This window comes from Phalangium opilio, unplaced genomic scaffold (genome assembly GCF_054372755.1).
Source record: "Phalangium opilio isolate 3A_F unplaced genomic scaffold, DU_Popi_V2 ptg000087l_1, whole genome shotgun sequence".
Lineage (NCBI taxonomy): Eukaryota > Metazoa > Arthropoda > Arachnida > Opiliones > Phalangiidae > Phalangium > Phalangium opilio.
This window is the reverse complement of record NW_028324192.1, coordinates 2,686,064-2,707,577: the sequence shown is the minus strand read 5'-3', so window position 1 is coordinate 2,707,577 and position 21,514 is coordinate 2,686,064. Positions and strand designations below refer to the sequence as shown.

At 46.0% G+C, this 21,514-nt stretch overlaps 3 non-coding genes and 10 pseudogenes across 3 annotated transcripts; 4 read left to right on the top strand and 9 right to left on the bottom strand.

Moving 5' to 3' along the window:
• Positions 1–2,638: 2,638 nt before the first annotated feature.
• TRNAT-GGU (transfer RNA threonine (anticodon GGU)) lies at positions 2,639–2,711 on the top strand. The gene has a single exon. It is a non-coding gene; the product is annotated as a tRNA-Thr (tRNA).
• A 4,865-nt stretch (positions 2,712–7,576) lies between these two features.
• Positions 7,577–7,695, bottom strand: LOC149650105 (5S ribosomal RNA; annotated as a pseudogene).
• Positions 7,696–7,817: 122 nt separating this feature from the next.
• Positions 7,818–7,920, bottom strand: LOC149650104 (5S ribosomal RNA; annotated as a pseudogene).
• Positions 7,921–8,057: 137 nt separating this feature from the next.
• On the bottom strand, positions 8,058–8,176 carry LOC149650103 (5S ribosomal RNA; annotated as a pseudogene).
• A 361-nt stretch (positions 8,177–8,537) lies between these two features.
• Positions 8,538–8,656, bottom strand: LOC149650102 (5S ribosomal RNA; annotated as a pseudogene).
• A 138-nt stretch (positions 8,657–8,794) lies between these two features.
• LOC149650101 (5S ribosomal RNA) lies at positions 8,795–8,913 on the bottom strand (annotated as a pseudogene).
• Positions 8,914–9,051: 138 nt separating this feature from the next.
• On the bottom strand, positions 9,052–9,170 carry LOC149650100 (5S ribosomal RNA; annotated as a pseudogene).
• Positions 9,171–9,531: 361 nt separating this feature from the next.
• LOC149650099 (5S ribosomal RNA) lies at positions 9,532–9,650 on the bottom strand (annotated as a pseudogene).
• Positions 9,651–9,859: 209 nt separating this feature from the next.
• On the top strand, positions 9,860–9,978 carry LOC149650098 (5S ribosomal RNA; annotated as a pseudogene).
• Positions 9,979–10,115: 137 nt separating this feature from the next.
• On the top strand, positions 10,116–10,218 carry LOC149650097 (5S ribosomal RNA; annotated as a pseudogene).
• Positions 10,219–10,340: 122 nt separating this feature from the next.
• LOC149650096 (5S ribosomal RNA) lies at positions 10,341–10,459 on the top strand (annotated as a pseudogene).
• Positions 10,460–15,030: 4,571 nt separating this feature from the next.
• TRNAT-GGU (transfer RNA threonine (anticodon GGU)) lies at positions 15,031–15,103 on the bottom strand. Its single transcript has one exon. It is a non-coding gene; the product is annotated as a tRNA-Thr (tRNA).
• A 4,460-nt stretch (positions 15,104–19,563) lies between these two features.
• On the bottom strand, positions 19,564–19,636 carry TRNAT-GGU (transfer RNA threonine (anticodon GGU)). Its single transcript has one exon. It is a non-coding gene; the product is annotated as a tRNA-Thr (tRNA).
• Positions 19,637–21,514: the final 1,878 nt, after the last annotated feature.

Genomic DNA, 21,514 nt, shown 5'->3' with positions numbered 1-21,514 from the left:
CCATTTATTTTTTGGGCTTCCTTGGCGCAATGGTTAGCGCGTTCGGCTGTCAACCGAAAGGTTGGTGGTTCGAGCCCAACCGTGAGAGGTGTTGTAGGGTCTCAGATGTAACGTAATAAGTCATAACTTATCCACAATACCTGACAACCATTTAGTCTCTGAGCTTCCGTGGCTCAATGGTTAGCGCGTTCGACTGTTAACCAATAGGTTGGTGGTTCGAGCCCATCCGGGAGCGGTGTTGTGAGGTCTTAGATGTAACGTAAAATGTCAGAGTTTTTCCACAATACCTGACGAACATTTAAATTTTGGGCTTCCGTGGCGCAATGGTTAGCGCGTTCGGCTGTTAACCAATAGGTTGGTTGTTCGAGCCCATCCGGGAGCGGTGTTGTGAGGTCTCAGATGTAACGTAAAATGTCAGAGTTTTTCCACAATACCTGACGAACATTTAATTTTTGGGCTTCCTTGGCGCAATTATTAGCGCGTTCAACTGTTTATCGAAAGGCTGGTGGTTCAAGCCCACCCGGAAGAGGTGTTGTGGGGTCTCAGATGTAGCGTAAAAAGTCAAAACTTATCCACAATACGTGACAACCATTTAATTTCTGAGATTCCGTGGCTCAATGGTTAGCGCGTTCGGCTGTTAACCAATAGGTGTGTGGTTCGAGCCCATCCGGGAGCGGTGTTGTGACGTCTCAGATGTGATGTAAAAAGTCAAGGTTTTTTCCACAACACCTGACGACCATTTAAATTTTGGGCTTCCGTGGCGCAATGGTTAGCGCGTTCGGCTGTTAACCAATAGGTTGGTGGTTCGAGCCCATCCGGGAGCGGTGTTGTGAGGTCTCAGATGTAACGTAAAATGTCAAGGTTTTTACACAATACCTGACGAGCATTTAACTTTGGGCTTCCGTGGCTCAATGGTTAGCGCGTTCGGCTGTTAACCAATAGGTTGGTGGTTCGAGCCCATCCGGGAGCGGTGTTGTAAGGTCTCAGATGTGACGTAAAAAGTCAAGGTTTTTACACAATACCTGACGAGCATTTAACTTTGGGCTTCCGTGGCTCAATGGTTAGCGCGTTCGGCTGTTAACCAATAGGTTGGTGGTTCGAGCCCATCCGGGAGCGGTATTGTGACGTCTCAGATGTGACGTTAAAAGTCAAGGTTTTTCCAAAATACCTGACGACCATTTTAATTTTTGGGCTTCCGTGGCGCAATGGTTAGCGCGTTCAGCTGCTATTCAAAAGATTGGTGGTTTGAGCTCTCCCGGGAGCGGTGTTGTGACGTCTCAAATGTAACATAAAATGTCAGAGTTTTTCCACAATACCTGTCGAACATTGAATTTTTGGGCTTCCGTGGCGCAATGGTTAGCGCGTTCAGCTGTTAATCGAAAGGTTGGTGGTACGAGCCCACCCGGGAGAGGTGTTGTGGGGTCTCAGATGTAGCGTAAAAAGTCAAAACTCTTCCACAATACGTGAAAACCATTTAATTTCTGGGCTTCCGTGGCTCAATGATTAGCCCGTTCGGCTGTTAACCAATAGGTTGGTGGTTCGAGCCCACCCGGGAGCGGTGTTGTGGGATCTCAAATGTAACGTAAAATTTCAAGGTTTTTCCACAATACCTGACGAACATTTAATTTTTGGGCTTCCTTGGGGCAATGGTTAGCGCGTTCGGCTGTTAACCGAAAGGTTGGTGGTTCGATCCCAACCGGGAGAGGTGTTGTAGGGTATCAGATGTAACGTAATAAGTCATAACTTATCCACAATACCTGACAACCATTTAATTTCCGAGCTTCCTTGGCTCAATGGTTATCGCGTTCGGCTGTTAACCAATAGGTTTGTGGTTCGAGCCCATCCGGGATGCGGTGTTGTGAAGTCTCAGATGTAACGTAAAATGTCAGAGTTTTTCACAATACCTGACGAACATTTAATTTTTGGGCTTCCGTGGCGCAATGGTTAGCGCGTTCAGCTGTTAATCGAAAGGTTGAAGGTTCGAGCCCACCCGGGAGAGGTGTTGTGGGGTCTCATATGTAGCGTAAAAAGTCAAAACTTATCCACAATACGTGACAATCATTTAATTTCTGAGCTTCCGTGGCTCAATGGTTAGCGCGTTCGGCTGTTAACCAATAGGTTGGTGGTTCGAGCTCATCCGGGAGCGGTGTTGTGAGGTCTCAGATGTGACGTAAAAAGTCAAGGTTTTTACGCAAAACCTGACGAGCATTTAATTATTGTGCTTCCGTGGCGCAATGGTTAGCGCGTTCGGCTGTTAGCCAATAGGTTGGTGGTTCGAGCCCACCCGGGAGCAGTGTTGTGGGATCTCAAATGTAACGTAGAAAGCCAAAGTTTTTCCACAATACCTGACGACCATTTAATTTCTGAGCTTCCGTGGCTCAATGGTTAGCGCGTTCAGCTGTTAATCGAAAGGTTGGTGGTTGTGGGGTCTCAAATGTAACGTAGAAAGCCAAAGTTTTTCCACAATACCTGACAACCATTTAATTTCTGAGCTTCCGTGGCTCAATGGTTAGCGCGTTCGGCTGTTAGCCAATAGGTTGGTGCTTCAAGCATACCCGGGAGCGGTGTTGTGGGATCTCACATGTAACGTAGAAAGCCAAAGTTTTTCCACAATACCTGACGACCATTTAATTTTTGGGCTTCCTTGGCGCAATGGTTAGCGCGTTCGGCTGGTAACCGAAAGGTTGGTGGTTCAAGCCCACCCGGGAGCGGTGTTGTGGGATCACGAATGTAACGTAGAAAGCCAAAGTTTTTCCAGAATACCTGACGACCATTTAATTTTTGGGCTTCCGTGGCGCAATAATTAGCGCGTTCAGCTGTTAATCGAAAGGTTGGTGGTTCGAGCCCACCCGAGAGAGAGGTGTTGTGGGGTCTCAGATGTAGCGTAAAAAGTCAAAACTTTTCCACAATACGTGACAACCATTTAATTTCTGAGCTTTCGTGGCTCAATGGTTAGCGCGTTCGGCTGTTAGCCAATAGGTTGGTGGTTCGAGCCCACCCGGGAGCGGTGTTGTGGGATCTCAAATGTAACGTAGAAAGCCAAAGTTTTTCCACAATACCTGACGATCATTTAATTTTTGGGCTTCCGTGGCGCAATGGTTAGCGCGTTCAGCTGTTATTCAAAAGACTGGTGGTTTGAGCCCTTTCGGGAGCGGTGTTGTGAGGTCTCAGATGTGACGTAAAAAGTCAAGGTTTTTCCACAATACCTGACGACCATTTAATTTTTGAGCTTCCGTGGCGCAATGTTTAGCGCGTTCTTCTGTTAATCGAAAGGTTGGTGGTTCGAGCCCACCCGGGAGAGATGTTGTGGGGTCTCAGATGTGACGTAAAAAGTCAAGGTTTTTCCACAATACCTGACGACCATTTAATTTTTGAGCTTCCGTGGCGCAATGGTTAGCGCGTTCTTCTGTTAATCGAAAGGTTGGTGGTTCGAGCCCACCCGGGAGAGGTGTTGTGGGGTCTCAGATGTAGCGTAAAAAGTCAAAACTTTTCCACAATACGTGACAACGATTTAATTTCTGAGCTTCCGTGGCTCAATGTTTAGCGTGTTCGGCTGTTAACCAATAGGTTGGTGGTTCGGGCCCACCCGGGAGCGGTGTTGTGAGTTCTCAGATGTGACGTAAAATGTCAGAGTTTTTCCACAATACCTGACGAATATTTAATATTTGGGCTTCCTTGGCGCAATGGTTAGCGCGTTTGGCTGTTAACAGAAAGTTTGGTGGTTCGAGCACACCCGGGAGCGGTGCTATGAGGTCTCAGATGTTACGTAAAAAGTCAAAGTTTTTCCACAATACCGGACGACCATTTAATTTCAGAGCTTCCGTGGCTCAATGGCTAGCGCTTTCGGCTTTTAACCGAAATTTTGGTTTTTCGAGCCCATCCGGGAGCGTTTTGTGAGGTCTCAGATGTAACGTAAAAAGTCAGAGTTTTTCCACAATACATGACGACCATTTAATATTTAGGCTTCCGTGGCGCAATGGTTAGCGCGTTCAGCTGCTATTCAAAAGACTGGTGGTTTGAGCCCTCCCGGGAGCGGTGTTGTGACGTCTCGAATGTAACGTAAAATGTCAGAGTTTTTCCACAATACCTGACGAACATTTAATTTTTGGGCTTCCGTGGCGCAATAATTAGCGCGTTCAGCTGTTAATCGAAAGGTTGGTGGTTCGAGCCCACCCGGGAGAGGTTTTGTGGGGTCTCAGATGTAGCGTAAAATGTCAAAACTTTTCCACAATACGTAACAACCTTTTAATTTCTGAGCTTCCGTGGCTCAATGCTTAGCGCGTTCGGCTGTTAGCCAATAGGTTGGTGGTTCGAGCCCACCCGGGAGCGGTGTTGTGGGATCTCAAATGTAACGTAGAAAGCCAAAGTTTTTCCACAATACCTGACGACCATTTATTTTTTGGGCTTCCTTGGCGCAATGGTTAGAGCGTTCGGCTGTTAACCGAAAGGTTGGTGGTTCGAGCCCAACCGAGAGAGGTGTTGTAGGGTCTCAGATGTAACGTAATAAGTCATAACTTATCCACAATACGTGACAACCATTTAATTTCTGAACTTCCGTGGCCCAATGGTTAGCGCGTTCGGCTGTTAACCAATAGGTTGGTGGTTCGAGCCCTCCCAGGAGCGGTGGTGTGGGATCTCAAATGTAACGTAGAAAGCCAAAGTTTTGCCACAATACCTGACGACCATTAAATTTTTGGGCTTCCTTGGCGCAATGGTTAGCGCGTTCGGCTGTTAACCGAAAGGTTGGTGGTTCGAGCCCAACCGGAATAGGTGTTGTGACGTCTCAGGTGTGACGTAAAAAGCCAAGGTTTTTTCCACAACACCTGACGACCATTTAATTTTTGGGCTTCCGTGGCGCAATGGTTAGCGCGTTCGGCTTTTAACCAATAGGTTGGTGGTTCGAGCCCATCCGGGAGCGGTGTAGTGAGGTCTCAGATGTAACGTAAAATGTCAGAGTTTTTCCACAATACCTGACGAACATTTAATTTTTGGGCTTCCGTGCCGCAATGACTAGCGCGTTCAGCTGTTAATCGAAAGGTTGAAGGTTCGAGCCCACCCGGGAGAGGTGTTGTGGGGTCTCAGATGTAGCGTAAAAAGTCAAAACTTTTCCACAATACGTGACAACCATTTAATTTCTGAGCTTCCGTGGCTCAATGGTTAGCGCGTTCGGCTTTTAACCAATAGGTTGGTGGTTCGAGCCCATCCGGGAGCGGTGTTGTGACGTCTCAGATGTAACATAAAATGTCAGAGTTTTTCCACAATACCTGACGAACATTGAAATTTTGGGCTTCCGTGGCGCAATGGTTAGCGCGTTCAGCTGTTAACAGAAAGGTTGGTGGTTCGAGCACACCCGGGAGCGGTGCTATGAGGTCTCAGATGTTACGTAAAAAGTCAAAGTTTTTCCACAATACCGGACGACCATTTAATTTTTGGGCTTCCGTGGCGCAATGGTTAGCGCGTTCAGCTGCTATTCAAAAGACTGGTGGTTTGAGCCCTCCCGGGAGCGGTGTTGTGACGTCTCAGATGTAACATAAAATGTCAGAGTTTTTCCACAATACCTGACGAACATTGAAATTTTGGGCTTCCGTGGCGCAATGGTTAGCGCGTTCAGCTGTTAATCGAAAGGTTGGTGGTTCGAGCCCACCCGGGAGAGGTGTTGTGGGGTCTGAGATGTAGCGTAAAAAGTCAAAACTTTTCCACAATACGTGACAACCATTTAATTTCTGAGCTTCCGTGGCTCAATGGTTAGCGCGTTCGGCTGTTAACTAATAGGTTAGTGGTTCGAGCCCACCCGGGAGCGGCGTTGTGGGATCTCAAATGTAACGTAGAAAGCCAAAGTTTTTCCACAATACCTGACGATCATTTAATTTTTGGGCTTCCGTGGCGCAATGCTTAGGGCGTTCGGCTGTTAACCAATAGGTTGGTGGTTCGAGCCTATCTGGGAGAAGTGTTGTGACGTCTCAGATGTAACGTAAAATGTCAGAGTTTTTCCACAATACCTGACGAACATTTAATTTTTGGGCTTGCGTGGCGCAATGGTTAGCGCGTTCAGCTGTTAATCGAAAGGTTGTAGGTTCGAGCCCACCCGGGAGAGGTGTTGTTGGGTCTCATATGTAGCGTAAAAAGTCAAAACTTTTCCACAATACGTGACAACCATTTATTTTCTGAGCTTTCGTGGCTCAATGGTTAGCGCGTTCGGCTGTTAAACAATAGGTTGGTGGTTCGAGCCCACCCGGGAGCGGTGTTTTTGGATCTCAAATGTAACGTAAATAGCCAAAGTTTTTCTACAATACCTGACGACCATTTAATTTTTGGGCTTCCGTGGCGCAATGGTTAGTGCGTTCAGCTGTTAACCGAAAGGTTGGTGGTTCGAGCCCAAACGAGAGAGGATTTGTGGGGTCTCAGATGTAGCGTGAAAAGTCGTAACTTTTCAACAATACCTGACAACCATTTAATTTTTGGGCTTCCGTGGCGCAGTAATTAGCGCGTCCAGCTCTTAATCGAAAGGTTGGTGGTTCGAGCCCACCCGGAAGAGGTGTTGTGGGGTCTCAGATGTAGCGTTAAAAGTCAAAACTTTTCCACAATACGTGACAACCATTTAATTTTTGGGCTTCCTTGGCGCAATGGTTAGCGCGTTCGGCTGTTAACCGAAAGGATGGTGGTTCGAGCCCACCTGGGAGAGGTGTTGTAGGGTCTCAGATGTAACGTAAAAAGTCATAACTTATCCACAAAACCTAACAACCATTTAATTTCTGAGCTTCTGTGGCTCAATGGTTAGCGCGTTCGGCTGTTAACCAATTGGTTGGTGGTTCGAGCCTATCTGGGAGAAGTGTTGTGACGTCTCAGATGTTACGTAAAATGTCAGAGTTTTTCCACAATACCTGACGAACATTTAATTTTTGGGCTTCCGTGGCGCAGTAATTAGCGCGTCCAGCTCTTAATCGAAAGGTTGGTGGTTCGAGCCCACCCGGAAGAGGTGTTGTGGGGTCTCAGATGTAGCGTTAAAAGTCAAAACTTTTCCACAATTCGTGACAACCATTTAATTTTTGGGCTTCCTTGGCGCAATGGTTAGCGCGTTCGGCTGTTAACCGAAAGGATGGTGGTTCGAGCCCACCTGGGAGAGGTGTTGTAGGGTCTCAGATGTAACGTAAAAAGTCATAACTTATCCACAAAACCTAACAACCATTTAATTTCTGAGCTTCTGTGGCTCAATGGTTAGCGCGTTCGGCTGTTAACCAATTGGTTGGTGGTTCGAGCCTATCTGGGAGAAGTGTTGTGACGTCTCAGATGTAACGTAAAATGTCAGAGTTTTTCCACAATACCTGACAACCATTTATTTTCTGAGCTTTCGTGGCTCAATGGTTAGCGCGTTCGGCTGTTAACCAATAGGTTGGTGGTTCGAGCCCACCCGGGAGCGGTGTTTTTGGATCTCAAATGTAACGTAAATAGCCAAAGTTTTTCTACAATACCTGACGACCATTTAATTTTTGGGCTTCCGTGGCGCAATGGTTAGTGCGTTCAGCTGTTAACCGAAAGGTTGGTGGTTCGAGCCCAAACGAGAGAGGATTTGTGAAAAAGCCAACGGCACGCAGTGTTCCTAAGTGGTCTCCCTCCCAAGTAGTGACTGCGCTCGACGCTGCTTAACTTCGGTTATCGAACGAGAAACGGTGTATTCAGCGTGATATGGCCGTTGCCGAGAGTGCTAGTTAATAATTTGAATTTAATTAACTTTCATCACTATATAACAATAACAAAAAAGAAGATATGTTTGCTTTTTTCATATCTGGTGGAATTTGAAAGAGGAAACAAAAGTGAAAAGCCAACGGCACGCAGTATTCCCAAGTACTGTATGCGCTCGACGCTGCTTAACTTCGGTGATCGGACGTGAACAGGTGTTTTCAGCGTGATATGGCCGTTGCCGAGAGTGCTAGTTAATAATTCGGATTTAAATTAAGTGAGACAAATTAACCTTCATCATTTTAAAACAATAACAAAAAGAAAACCTGTTTGCTTTTTACATATCTATTAAAATTTAAAAGAGGAAAAAAAAGTGAAAAAGCCATCGGCACGCAGTGTTCCTAAGTGGTCTCCCTCCCAAGTAATGACCGCGCTCGACGCTGCTTAACTTCGGTTATCGGACGAGAATCGGTGTATTCAGCGTGATATGGCCGTTGCCGAGAGTGCTAGTTAATAATTTGAATTTAATTAACTTACATCTTTATAAAACAATAACAAAAAGAAGATATGTTTGCTTTTTTCATATCTGGTGGAATTTGAAAGAGGAAACAAAAGTGAAAAAGCAAACGGCACGCAGTATTCCCAAGTACTGACTGCGCTCGACGCTGCTAACGTCGGCGATCGGACGAGAACCGGTGTTCTCAGCGTGATATGGCCGTTGCCGAGAGTGCTATTTAATAATTCGGATTTAAATTAAGTGAGACAAATTAACCTTCATCATTTAAAAACAATAACAAAAAGAAAACCCGTTTGCTTTTTACATATCTATTAAAATTTAAAAGAGGAAAAAAAAGTGAAAAAGCCAACGGCACGCAGTGTTCCTAAGTGGTCTCCCTCCCAAGTAATGACTGCGCTCGACGTTGCTTAACTTCGGTTATCGGACGAGAACCGGTGTATTCAGCGTGATATGGCCGTTGCCGAGAGTGCTAGATAATAATTCGAATTTAAATTAAGTGAGACAAATTAACCTTCATCTTTTTCAAACAATAACAAAAAAGAAAATATATTTGCTTTTTTCATATCTATTAAAATTTAAAAGAGGAAAAAAAAGTGAAAAAGCCAACGGCACGCAGTGTTCCTAAGTGGTCTCCCTCCCAAGTAATGACTGCGCTCGACGCTGCTTAACTTCGGTTATCGGACGAGAACCGGTGTATTCAGCGTGATATGGCCGTTGCCGAGAGTGCTAGATAATAATTCGAATTTAAATTAAGTGAGACAAATTTACCTTCATCTTTTTCAAACAATAACAAAAAAGAAAATATGTTTGCTTTTTTCATATCTATTGGAATTTAAAAGAGGAAAAAAAAGTGAAAAAGTTAACGGCACGCAGTGTTCCTAAGTGGTCGCCCTCCCAAGTACTGACTGCGCTCGACGCTGCTTAACTTCGGTTATCGGACGAGAACCGGTGTATTCAGCGTGATATGGCCGTTGCCGAGAGAGCTAGTTAATAATTTGAATTTAATTAACCTTCATCTTTATAAAACAATAACAAAAAGAAGATATGTTTGCTTTTTTCATATCTGGTGGAATTTAAAAGAGGAAACAAAAGTGAAAAAGCAAACGGCACGCAGTATTCCCAAGTACTGACTGCGCTCGACGCTGCTAACGTCGGCGATCGGACGAGAACCGGTGTTCTCAGCGTGATATGGCCGTTGCCGAGAGTGCTAGATAATAATTCGAATTTAAATTAAGTGAGACAAATTAACCTTCATCTTTTTCAAACAATAACAAAAAGAAAATATGTTTGCTTTTTTCATATCTATTGGAATTTAAAAGAGAAAAAAAAAGTGAAAAAGCTAACGGCACGCAATGTTCCTAAGTGGTCGCCCTCCCAAGTACTGACTGCGCTCGACGCTGCTTAACTTCGGTTATCGGACGAGAACCGGTGTATTCAGCGTGATTTGGCCGTTGCCGAGAGTGCTAGTTAATAATTCGAATTTAAATTAAGTGAGACAAATTAACCTTCATCATTTTAAAACAATAACAAAAAGAAAACATGTTTGCTTTTTTCATATCTATTAAAATTTAAAAGAGGAAAAAAAAGTGAAAAAGCCAACGGCACGCAGTTATTGTTTTATAAAGATGTAAGTTAATTAAATTCAAATTATTAACTAGCACTCTCGGCAACGGCCATATCACGCTGAATACACCGATTCTCGTCCGATAACCGAAGTTAAGCAGCGTCGAGCGCGGTCATTACTTGGGAGGGAGACCACTTAGGAACACTGCGTGCCGATGGCTTTTTCACTTTTTTTTCCTCTTTTAAATTTTAATAGATATGTAAAAAGCAAACAGGTTTTCTTTTTGTTATTGTTTTAAAATGATGAAGGTTAATTTGTCTCACTTAATTTAAATCCGAATTATTAACTAGCACTCTCGGCAACGGCCATATCACGCTGAAAACACCTGTTCACGTCCGATCACCGAAGTTAAGCAGCGTCGAGCGCATACAGTACTTGGGAATACTGCGTGCCGTTGGCTTTTCACTTTTGTTTCCTCTTTCAAATTCCACCAGATATGAAAAAAGCAAACATATCTTCTTTTTTGTTATTGTTATATAGTGATGAAAGTTAATTAAATTCAAATTATTAACTAGCACTCTCGGCAACGGCCATATCACGCTGAATACACCGTTTCTCGTTCGATAACCGAAGTTAAGCAGCGTCGAGCGCAGTCACTACTTGGGAGGGAGACCACTTAGGAACACTGCGTGCCGTTGGCTTTTTCACAAATCCTCTCTCGTTTGGGCTCGAACCACCAACCTTTCGGTTAACAGCTGAACGCACTAACCATTGCGCCACGGAAGCCCAAAAATTAAATGGTCGTCAGGTATTGTAGAAAAACTTTGGCTATTTACGTTACATTTGAGATCCAAAAACACCGCTCCCGGGTGGGCTCGAACCACCAACCTATTGGTTAACAGCCGAACGCGCTAACCATTGAGCCACGAAAGCTCAGAAAATAAATGGTTGTCAGGTATTGTGGAAAAACTCTGACATTTTACGTTACATCTGAGACGTCACAACACTTCTCCCAGATAGGCTCGAACCACCAACCAATTGGTTAACAGCCGAACGCGCTAACCATTGAGCCACAGAAGCTCAGAAATTAAATGGTTGTTAGGTTTTGTGGATAAGTTATGACTTTTTACGTTACATCTGAGACCCTACAACACCTCTCCCAGGTGGGCTCGAACCACCATCCTTTCGGTTAACAGCCGAACGCGCTAACCATTGCGCCAAGGAAGCCCAAAAATTAAATGGTTGTCACGAATTGTGGAAAAGTTTTGACTTTTAACGCTACATCTGAGACCCCACAACACCTCTTCCGGGTGGGCTCGAACCACCAACCTTTCGATTAAGAGCTGGACGCGCTAATTACTGCGCCACGGAAGCCCAAAAATTAAATGTTCGTCAGGTATTGTGGAAAAACTCTGACATTTTACGTAACATCTGAGACGTCACAACACTTCTCCCAGATAGGCTCGAACCACCAACCAATTGGTTAACAGCCGAACGCGCTAACCATTGAGCCACAGAAGCTCAGAAATTAAATGGTTGTTAGGTTTTGTGGATAAGTTATGACTTTTTACGTTACATCTGAGACCCTACAACACCTCTCCCAGGTGGGCTCGAACCACCATCCTTTCGGTTAACAGCCGAACGCGCTAACTATTGCGCCAAGGAAGCCCAAAAATTAAATGGTTGTCACGTATTGTGGAAAAGTTTTGACTTTTAACGCTACATCTGAGACCCCACAACACCTCTTCCGGGTGGGCTCGAACCACCAACCTTTCGATTAAGAGCTGGACGCGCTAATTACTGCGCCACGGAAGCCCAAAAATTAAATGGTTGTCAGGTATTGTTGAAAAGTTACGACTTTTCACGCTACATCTGAGACCCCACAAATCCTCTCTCGTTTGGGCTCGAACCACCAACCTTTCGGTTAACAGCTGAACGCACTAACCATTGCGCCACGGAAGCCCAAAAATTAAATGGTCGTCAGGTATTGTAGAAAAACTTTGGCTATTTACGTTACATTTGAGATCCAAAAACACCACTCCCGGGTGGGCTCGAACCACCAACCTATTGTTTAACAGCCGAACGCGCTAACCATTGAGCCACGAAAGCTCAGAAAATAAATGGTTGTCACGTATTGTGGAAAAGTTTTGACTTTTTACGCTACATATGAGACCCAACAACACCTCTCCCGGGTGGGCTCGAACCTACAACCTTTCGATTAACAGCTGAACGCGCTAACCATTGCGCCACGCAAGCCCAAAAATTAAATGTTCGTCAGGTATTGTGGAAAAACTCTGACATTTTACGTTACATCTGAGACGTCACAACACTTCTCCCAGATAGGCTCGAACCACCAACCTATTGGTTAACAGCCGAACGCCCTAAGCATTGCGCCACGGAAGCCCAAAAATTAAATGATCGTCAGGTATTGTGGAAAAACTTTGGCTTTCTACGTTACATTTGAGATCCCACAACGCCGCTCCCGGGTGGGCTCGAACCACTAACCTATTAGTTAACAGCCGAACGCGCTAACCATTGAGCCACGGAAGCTCAGAAATTAAATGGTTGTCACGTATTGTGGAAAAGTTTTGACTTTTTACGCTACATCTCAGACCCCACAACACCTCTCCCGGGTGGGCTCGAACCACCAACCTTTCGATTAACAGCTGAACGCGCTAACCATTGCGCCACGGAAGCCCAAAATTTCAATGTTCGTCAGGTATTGTGGAAAAACTCTGACATTTTATGTTACATCTGAGACGTCACAACACCGCTCCCGGGAGGGCTCAAACCACCAGTCTTTTGAATAGCAGCTGAACGCGCTAACCATTGCGCCACGGAAGCCCAAAAATTAAATGGTTGTCACGTATTGTGGAAAAGTTTTGACTTTTTACGCTACATCTGAGACCCCACAACACCTCTCCCGGGTGGGCTCGAACCTTCAACCTTTCGATTAACAGCTGAACGCGCTAGTCATTGCGGCACGGAAGCCCAAAAATTAAATGTTCGTCAGGTATTGTGGAAAAACTCTGACATTTTACGTTACATCTGAGACCTCACTACACCGCTCCCGGATGGGCTCGAACCACCAACCTATTGGTTAAAAGCCGAACGCGCTAACCATTGCGCCACGGAAGCCCAAAAATTAAATGGTCGTCAGGTGTTGTGGAAAAAACCTTGGCTTTTTACGTCACACCTGAGACGTCACAACACCTATTCCGGTTGGGCTCGAACCACCAACCTTTCGGTTAACAGCCGAACGCGCTAACCATTGCGCCAAGGAAGCCCAAAAATTTAATGGTCGTCAGGTATTGTGGCAAAACTTTGGCTTTCTACGTTACATTTGAGATCCCACACCACCGCTCCTGGGAGGGCTCGAACCACCAACCTATTGGTTAACAGCCGAACGCGCTAACCATTGAGCCACGGAAGTTCAGAAATTAAATGGTTGTCACGTATTGTGGATAAGTTATGACTTATTACGTTACATCTGAGACCCTACAACACCTCTCTCGGTTGGGCTCGAACCACCAACCTTTCGGTTAACAGCCGAACGCTCTAACCATTGCGCCAAGGAAGCCCAAAAAATAAATGGTCGTCAGGTATTGTGGAAAAACTTTGGCTTTCTACGTTACATTTGAGATCCCACAACACCGCTCCCGGGTGGGCTCGAACCACCAACCTATTGGCTAACAGCCGAACGCGCTAAGCATTGAGCCACGGAAGCTCAGAAATTAAAAGGTTGTTACGTATTGTGGAAAAGTTTTGACATTTTACGCTACATCTGAGACCCCACAAAACCTCTCCCGGGTGGGCTCGAACCACCAACCTTTCGATTAACAGCTGAACGCGCTAATTATTGCGCCACGGAAGCCCAAAAATTAAATGTTCGTCAGGTATTGTGGAAAAACTCTGACATTTTACGTTACATTCGAGACGTCACAACACCGCTCCCGGGAGGGCTCAAACCACCAGTCTTTTGAATAGCAGCTGAACGCGCTAACCATTGCGCCACGGAAGCCTAAATATTAAATGGTCGTCATGTATTGTGGAAAAACTCTGACTTTTTACGTTACATCTGAGACCTCACAAAACGCTCCCGGATGGGCTCGAAAAACCAAAATTTCGGTTAAAAGCCGAAAGCGCTAGCCATTGAGCCACGGAAGCTCTGAAATTAAATGGTCGTCCGGTATTGTGGAAAAACTTTGACTTTTTACGTAACATCTGAGACCTCATAGCACCGCTCCCGGGTGTGCTCGAACCACCAAACTTTCTGTTAACAGCCAAACGCGCTAACCATTGCGCCAAGGAAGCCCAAATATTAAATATTCGTCAGGTATTGTGGAAAAACTCTGACATTTTACGTCACATCTGAGAACTCACAACACCGCTCCCGGGTGGGCCCGAACCACCAACCTATTGGTTAACAGCCGAACACGCTAAACATTGAGCCACGGAAGCTCAGAAATTAAATCGTTGTCACGTATTGTGGAAAAGTTTTGACTTTTTACGCTACATCTGAGACCCCACAACACCTCTCCCGGGTGGGCTCGAACCACCAACCTTTCGATTAACAGAAGAACGCGCTAACCATTGCGCCACGGAAGCTCAAAAATTAAATGGTCGTCAGGTATTGTGGAAAAACCTTGACTTTTTACGTCACATCTGAGACCCCACAACATCTCTCCCGGGTGGGCTCGAACCACCAACCTTTCGATTAACAGAAGAACGCGCTAAACATTGCGCCACGGAAGCTCAAAAATTAAATGGTCGTCAGGTATTGTGGAAAAACCTTGACTTTTTACGTCACATCTGAGACCTCACAACACCGCTCCCGAAAGGGCTCAAACCACCAGTCTTTTGAATAACAGCTGAACGCGCTAACCATTGCGCCACGGAAGCCCAAAAATTAAATGATCGTCAGGTATTGTGGAAAAACTTTGGCTTTCTACGTTACATTTGAGATCCCACAACACCGCTCCCGGGTGGGCTCGAACCACCAACCTATTGGCTAACAGCCGAACGCGCTAACCATTGAGCCACGAAAGCTCAGAAATTAAATGGTTGTCACGTATTGTGGAAAAGTTTTGACTTTTTACGCTACATCTGAGACCCCACAACACCTCTCTCTCGGGTGGGCTCGAACCACCAACCTTTCGATTAACAGCTGAACGCGCTAATTATTGCGCCACGGAAGCCCAAAAATTAAATGGTCGTCAGGTATTCTGGAAAAACTTTGGCTTTCTACGTTACATTCGTGATCCCACAACACCGCTCCCGGGTGGGCTTGAACCACCAACCTTTCGGTTACCAGCCGAACGCGCTAACCATTGCGCCAAGGAAGCCCAAAAATTAAATGGTCGTCAGGTATTGTGGAAAAACTTTGGCTTTCTACGTTACATGTGAGATCCCACAACACCGCTCCCGGGTATGCTTGAAGCACCAACCTATTGGCTAACAGCCGAACGCGCTAACCATTGAGCCACGGAAGCTCAGAAATTAAATGGTTGTCAGGTATTGTGGAAAAACTTTGGCTTTCTACGTTACATTTGAGACCCCACAACCACCAACCTTTCGATTAACAGCTGAACGCGCTAACCATTGAGCCACGGAAGCTCAGAAATTAAATGGTCGTCAGGTATTGTGGAAAAACTTTGGCTTTCTACGTTACATTTGAGATCCCACAACACTGCTCCCGGGTGGGCTCGAACCACCAACCTATTGGCTAACAGCCGAACGCGCTAACCATTGCGCCACGGAAGCACAATAATTAAATGCTCGTCAGGTTTTGCGTAAAAACCTTGACTTTTTACGTCACATCTGAGACCTCACAACACCGCTCCCGGATGAGCTCGAACCACCAACCTATTGGTTAACAGCCGAACGCGCTAACCATTGAGCCACGGAAGCTCAGAAATTAAATGATTGTCACGTATTGTGGATAAGTTTTGACTTTTTACGCTACATATGAGACCCCACAACACCTCTCCCGGGTGGGCTCGAACCTTCAACCTTTCGATTAACAGCTGAACGCGCTAACCATTGCGCCACGGAAGCCCAAAAATTAAATGTTCGTCAGGTATTGTGAAAAACTCTGACATTTTACGTTACATCTGAGACTTCACAACACCGCATCCCGGATGGGCTCGAACCACAAACCTATTGGTTAACAGCCGAACGCGATAACCATTGAGCCAAGGAAGCTCGGAAATTAAATGGTTGTCAGGTATTGTGGATAAGTTATGACTTATTACGTTACATCTGATACCCTACAACACCTCTCCCGGTTGGGATCGAACCACCAACCTTTCGGTTAACAGCCGAACGCGCTAACCATTGCCCCAAGGAAGCCCAAAAATTAAATGTTCGTCAGGTATTGTGGAAAAACCTTGAAATTTTACGTTACATTTGAGATCCCACAACACCGCTCCCGGGTGGGCTCGAACCACCAACCTATTGGTTAACAGCCGAACGGGCTAATCATTGAGCCACGGAAGCCCAGAAATTAAATGGTTTTCACGTATTGTGGAAGAGTTTTGACTTTTTACGCTACATCTGAGACCCCACAACACCTCTCCCGGGTGGGCTCGTACCACCAACCTTTCGATTAACAGCTGAACGCGCTAACCATTGCGCCACGGAAGCCCAAAAATTCAATGTTCGACAGGTATTGTGGAAAAACTCTGACATTTTATGTTACATTTGAGACGTCACAACACCGCTCCCGGGAGAGCTCAAACCACCAATCTTTTGAATAGCAGCTGAACGCGCTAACCATTGCGCCACGGAAGCCCAAAAATTAAAATGGTCGTCAGGTATTTTGGAAAAACCTTGACTTTTAACGTCACATCTGAGACGTCACAATACCGCTCCCGGATGGGCTCGAACCACCAACCTATTGGTTAACAGCCGAACGCGCTAACCATTGAGCCACGGAAGCCCAAAGTTAAATGCTCGTCAGGTATTGTGTAAAAACCTTGACTTTTTACGTCACATCTGAGACCTTACAACACCGCTCCCGGATGGGCTCGAACCACCAACCTATTGGTTAACAGCCGAACGCGCTAACCATTGAGCCACGGAAGCCCAAAGTTAAATGCTCGTCAGGTATTGTGTAAAAACCTTGACATTTTACGTTACATCTGAGACCTCACAACACCGCTCCCGGATGGGCTCGAACCACCAACCTATTGGTTAACAGCCGAACGCGCTAACCATTGCGCCACGGAAGCCCAAAATTTAAATGGTCGTCAGGTGTTGTGGAAAAAACCTTGACTTTTTACATCACATCTGAGACGTCACAACACCGCTCCCGGATGGGCTCGAACCACACACCTATTGGTTAACAGCCGAACGCGCTAACCATTGAGCCACGGAATCTCAGAAATTAAATGGTTGTCACGTATTGTGGATAAGTTTTGACTTTTTACGCTACATCTGAGACCCCACAACACCTCTTCCGGGTGGGCTTGAACCACCAGCCTTTCGATAAACAGTTGAACGCGCTAATAATTGCGCCAAGGAAGCCCAAAAATTAAATGTTCGTCAGGTATTGTGGAAAAACTCTGACATTTTACGTTACATCTGAGACCTCACAACACCGCTCCCGGATGGGCTCGAACAACCAACCTATTGGTTAACAGCCGAACGCGCTAACCATTGCGCCACGGAAGCCCAAAATTTAAATGTTCGTCAGGTATTGTGGAAAAACTCTGACATTTTACGTTACATCTAAGACCTCACAACACCGCTCCCGGATGGGCTCGAACCACCAACCTATTGGTTAACAGTCGAACGCGCTAACCATTGAGCCACGGAAGCTCAGAGACTAAATGGTTGTCAGGTATTGTGGATAAGTTATGACTTATTACGTTACATCTGAGACCCTACAACACCTCTCACGGTTGGGCTCGAACCACCAACCTTTCGGTTGACAGCCGAACGCGCTAACCATTGCGCCAAGGAAGCCCAAAAAATAAATGGTCGTCAGGTATTGTGGAAAAACTTTGTCTTTCTACGTTACATTTGAGATCCCACAACACCGCTCCCGGGTGGGCTCGAACCACCACCCTATTGGTTAAAAGCTGAACGCGCTAACCATTCAGCCACGGAAGCTCAGAAATTAAATGGTCGTCACGTATTGTGGAAAAGTTTTGACTTTTTACGCTACATCTGAGACCCCACAACACCTCTCCCGGTTGGGCTCGAACCACCAACCTTTCGGTTAACAGCCGAACGCGCTAACCATTGCGCCATGGAAGCCCAAAAATTAAATGTTCGTCAGGTATTGTGGAAAAACCTTGACTTTTTACGTCACTTCTGAGACCTCACAACACCGCTCCCGGATGGGCTCGAAAAACCAACCTATTGGTTAACAGCCGAACGCGCTAACCATTGAGCCACGGAAGCTCAGAAATTAAATGGTCGTCACGTATTGTGGAAAAACTTTGGCTTTCTACGTTACATTTGAGATCCCACAACACCGCTCCCGGGTGGGCTCGAACCACCAACCTATTGGTTAACAGCCGAACGCGTTAACCATTGCGCCACGGAAGCCCAAAAATTAAATGGTCGTCAGGTATTGTGGAAAAACTTTGGCTTTCTACGTTACGTTTGAGATCCCACAACGCCGCTCCCGGGTGGGCTCGAACCACTAACCTATTTGTTAACTGCTGAACGCGCTAACCATTGCGCCACGGAAGCTAAAAATTAAATGCTCGTCAGGTATTGTGTAAAAACCTTGACTTTTTACGTCACATCTGAGACCTCACAACACCGCTCCCGGATGGGCTCGAACCACCAACCTATTGGTTAACAGCCGAACGCGCTAACCATTGCGCCACGGAAGCCCAAAAATTAAATGTTCGTCAGGTATTGTGGAAAAACTCTGACATTTTACGTTACATCTGAGACCTCACAACACCGCTCCCGGATGGGCTCGAACCACCAACCTATCGGTTAACAGACGAACGCGCTAACCATTGAGCCACGGAAGCTCAGAGATTAAATGGTTGTCAGGTGTTGTGGATAAGTTATGACTTATTACGTTACATCTGAGACCCTACAACACCTCTCTCGGTTGGTCTCGAACCACCAACCTTTCGGTTAACAGCCGAACGCGCTAACCATTGCGCCAAGGAAGCCCAAAAAATAAATGGTCGTCAGGTATTGTGGAAAAACTTTGTCTTTCTACGTTACATTTGAGATCCCACAACACCGCTCCCGGGTGGGCTCGAACCACCACCCTATTGGTTAAAAGCTGAACGCGCTAACCATTCAGCCACGGAAGCTCAGAAATTAAATGGTTGTCACGTATTGTGGAAAAACTTTGGCTTTCTACGTTACATTTGAGATCCCACAACACCGCTCCCGGGTGGGCTCGAACCACCAACCTATTTGTTAACAGCCGAACGCGTTAACCATTGCGCCACGGAAGCCCAAAAATTAAATGGTCGTCAGGTATTGTGGAAAAACTTTGGCTTTCTACGTTACGTTTGAGATCCCACAACGCCGCTCCCGGGTGGGCTCGAACCACTAACCTCTCGATTAACAGCTGAAAGCGCTAACCATTGAGCCACGAAAGCTCAGAAATTAAATGGTTGTCACGAATTGTGGAAAATTTTTGACTTTTTACGCTACATCTGAGACCCCACAACACCTCTCTCGGGTGGGCTCGAACCACCAACCTTTCGATTAACAGCTGAACGCGCTAATTATTGCGCCACGGAAGCCCAAAAATTAAATGGTCGTCAGGTATTCTGGAAAAACTTTGGCTTTCTACGTTACATTCGTGATCCCACAACACCGCTCCCGGGTGGGCTTGAACCACCAACCTTTCGGTTACCAGCCGAACGCGCTAACCATTGCGCCAAGGAAGCCCAAAAATTAAATGGTCGTCAGGTATTGTGGAAAAACTTTGGCTTTCTACGTTACATGTGAGATCCCACAACACCGCTCCCGGGTGGCCTCGAACCACCAACCTATTGGTTAACAGCCGAACGCGCTAACTATTGAGCCACGGAAGCCCAAAAATTAAATGTTCGTCAGGTATTGTGGAAAAACCTTGACTTTTTACGTAACATCTGAGACGTCACAACACCGCTCCCGGATGGGCTTGAACCACCAACCTTTCGGTTAACAGCCGAACGCGCTAACCATTGCGCCACGGAAGCCCAAAAATTAAATGGTCGTCAGGTATTGTGGAAAAACTTTGGCTTTCTACGTTACATTCGAGATCCCACAACACCGCTCCCGGGTATGCTTGAAGCACCAACCTATTGGCTAACAGCCGAACGCGCTAACCATTGAGCCACGGAAGCTCAGAAATTAAATGGTTGTCAGGTATTGTGGAAAAACTTTGGCTTTCTACGTTACATTTGAGATCCCACAACACCGCTCCTGGGTGGGCTCGAACCACCAACCTATGGGTCAACAGCAGAACGCGCTAACCATTGCGCCACGGAAGCCCAAAAATTAAATGCTCGTCAGGTTTTGCGTAAAAACCTTGACTTTTTACGTCACATCTGAGACCTCACAACACCGCTCCCGGATGAGCTCGAACCACCAACCTATTGGTTAACAGCCGAACGCGCTAACCATTGAGCCACGGAAGCTCAGAAATTAAATGATTGTCACGTATTGTGGATAAGTTTTGACTTTTTACGCTACATATGAGACCCCACAACACCTCTCCCGGGTGGGCTCGAACCTTCAACCTTTCGATTAACAGCTGAACGCGCTAACCATTGCGCCACGGAAGCCCAAAAATTCAATGTTCGACAGGTATTGTGGAAAAACTCTGACATTTTATGTTACATTTGAGACGTCACAACACCGCTCCCGGGAGAGCTCAAACCACCAGTCTTTTGAATAGCAGCTGAACGCGCTAACCATTGCGCCACGGAAGCCCAAAAATTAAATGGTCGTCAGGTATTTTGGAAAAACCTTGACTTTTAACGTCACATCTGAGACGTCACAATACCGCTCCCGGATGGGCTCGAACCACCAACCTATTGGTTAACAGCCGAACGCGCTAACCATTGAGCCACGGAAGCTCAGAAATTAAATGATTGTCACGTATTGTGGATAAGTTTTGACTTTTTACGCTACATATGAGACCCCACAACACCTCTCCCGGGTGGGCTCGAACCTTCAACCTTTCGATTAACAGCTGAACGCGCTAACCATTGCGCCACGGAAGCCCAAAAATTAAATGTTCGTCAGGTATTGTGAAAAACTCTGACATTTTACGTTACATCTGAGACTTCACAACACCGCATCCCGGATGGGCTCGAACCACAAACCTATTGGTTAACAGCCGAACGCGATAACCATTGAGCCAAGGAAGCTCGGAAATTAAATGGTTGTCAGGTATTGTGGATAAGTTATGACTTATTACGTTACATCTGATACCCTACAACACCTCTCCCGGTTGGGATCGAACCACCAACCTTTCGGTTAACAGCCGAACGCGCTAACCATTGCCCCAAGGAAGCCCAAAAATTAAATGTTCGTCAGGTATTGTGGAAAAACCTTGAAATTTTACGTTACATTTGAGATCCCACAACACCGCTCCCGGGTGGGCTCGAACCACCAACCTATTGGTTAACAGCCGAACGCGCTAATCATTGAGCCACGGAAGCCCAGAAATTAAATGGTTTTCACGTATTGTGGAAGAGTTTTGACTTTTTACGCTACATCTGAGACCCCACAACACCTCTCCCGGGTGGGCTCGTACCACCAACCTTTCGATTAAC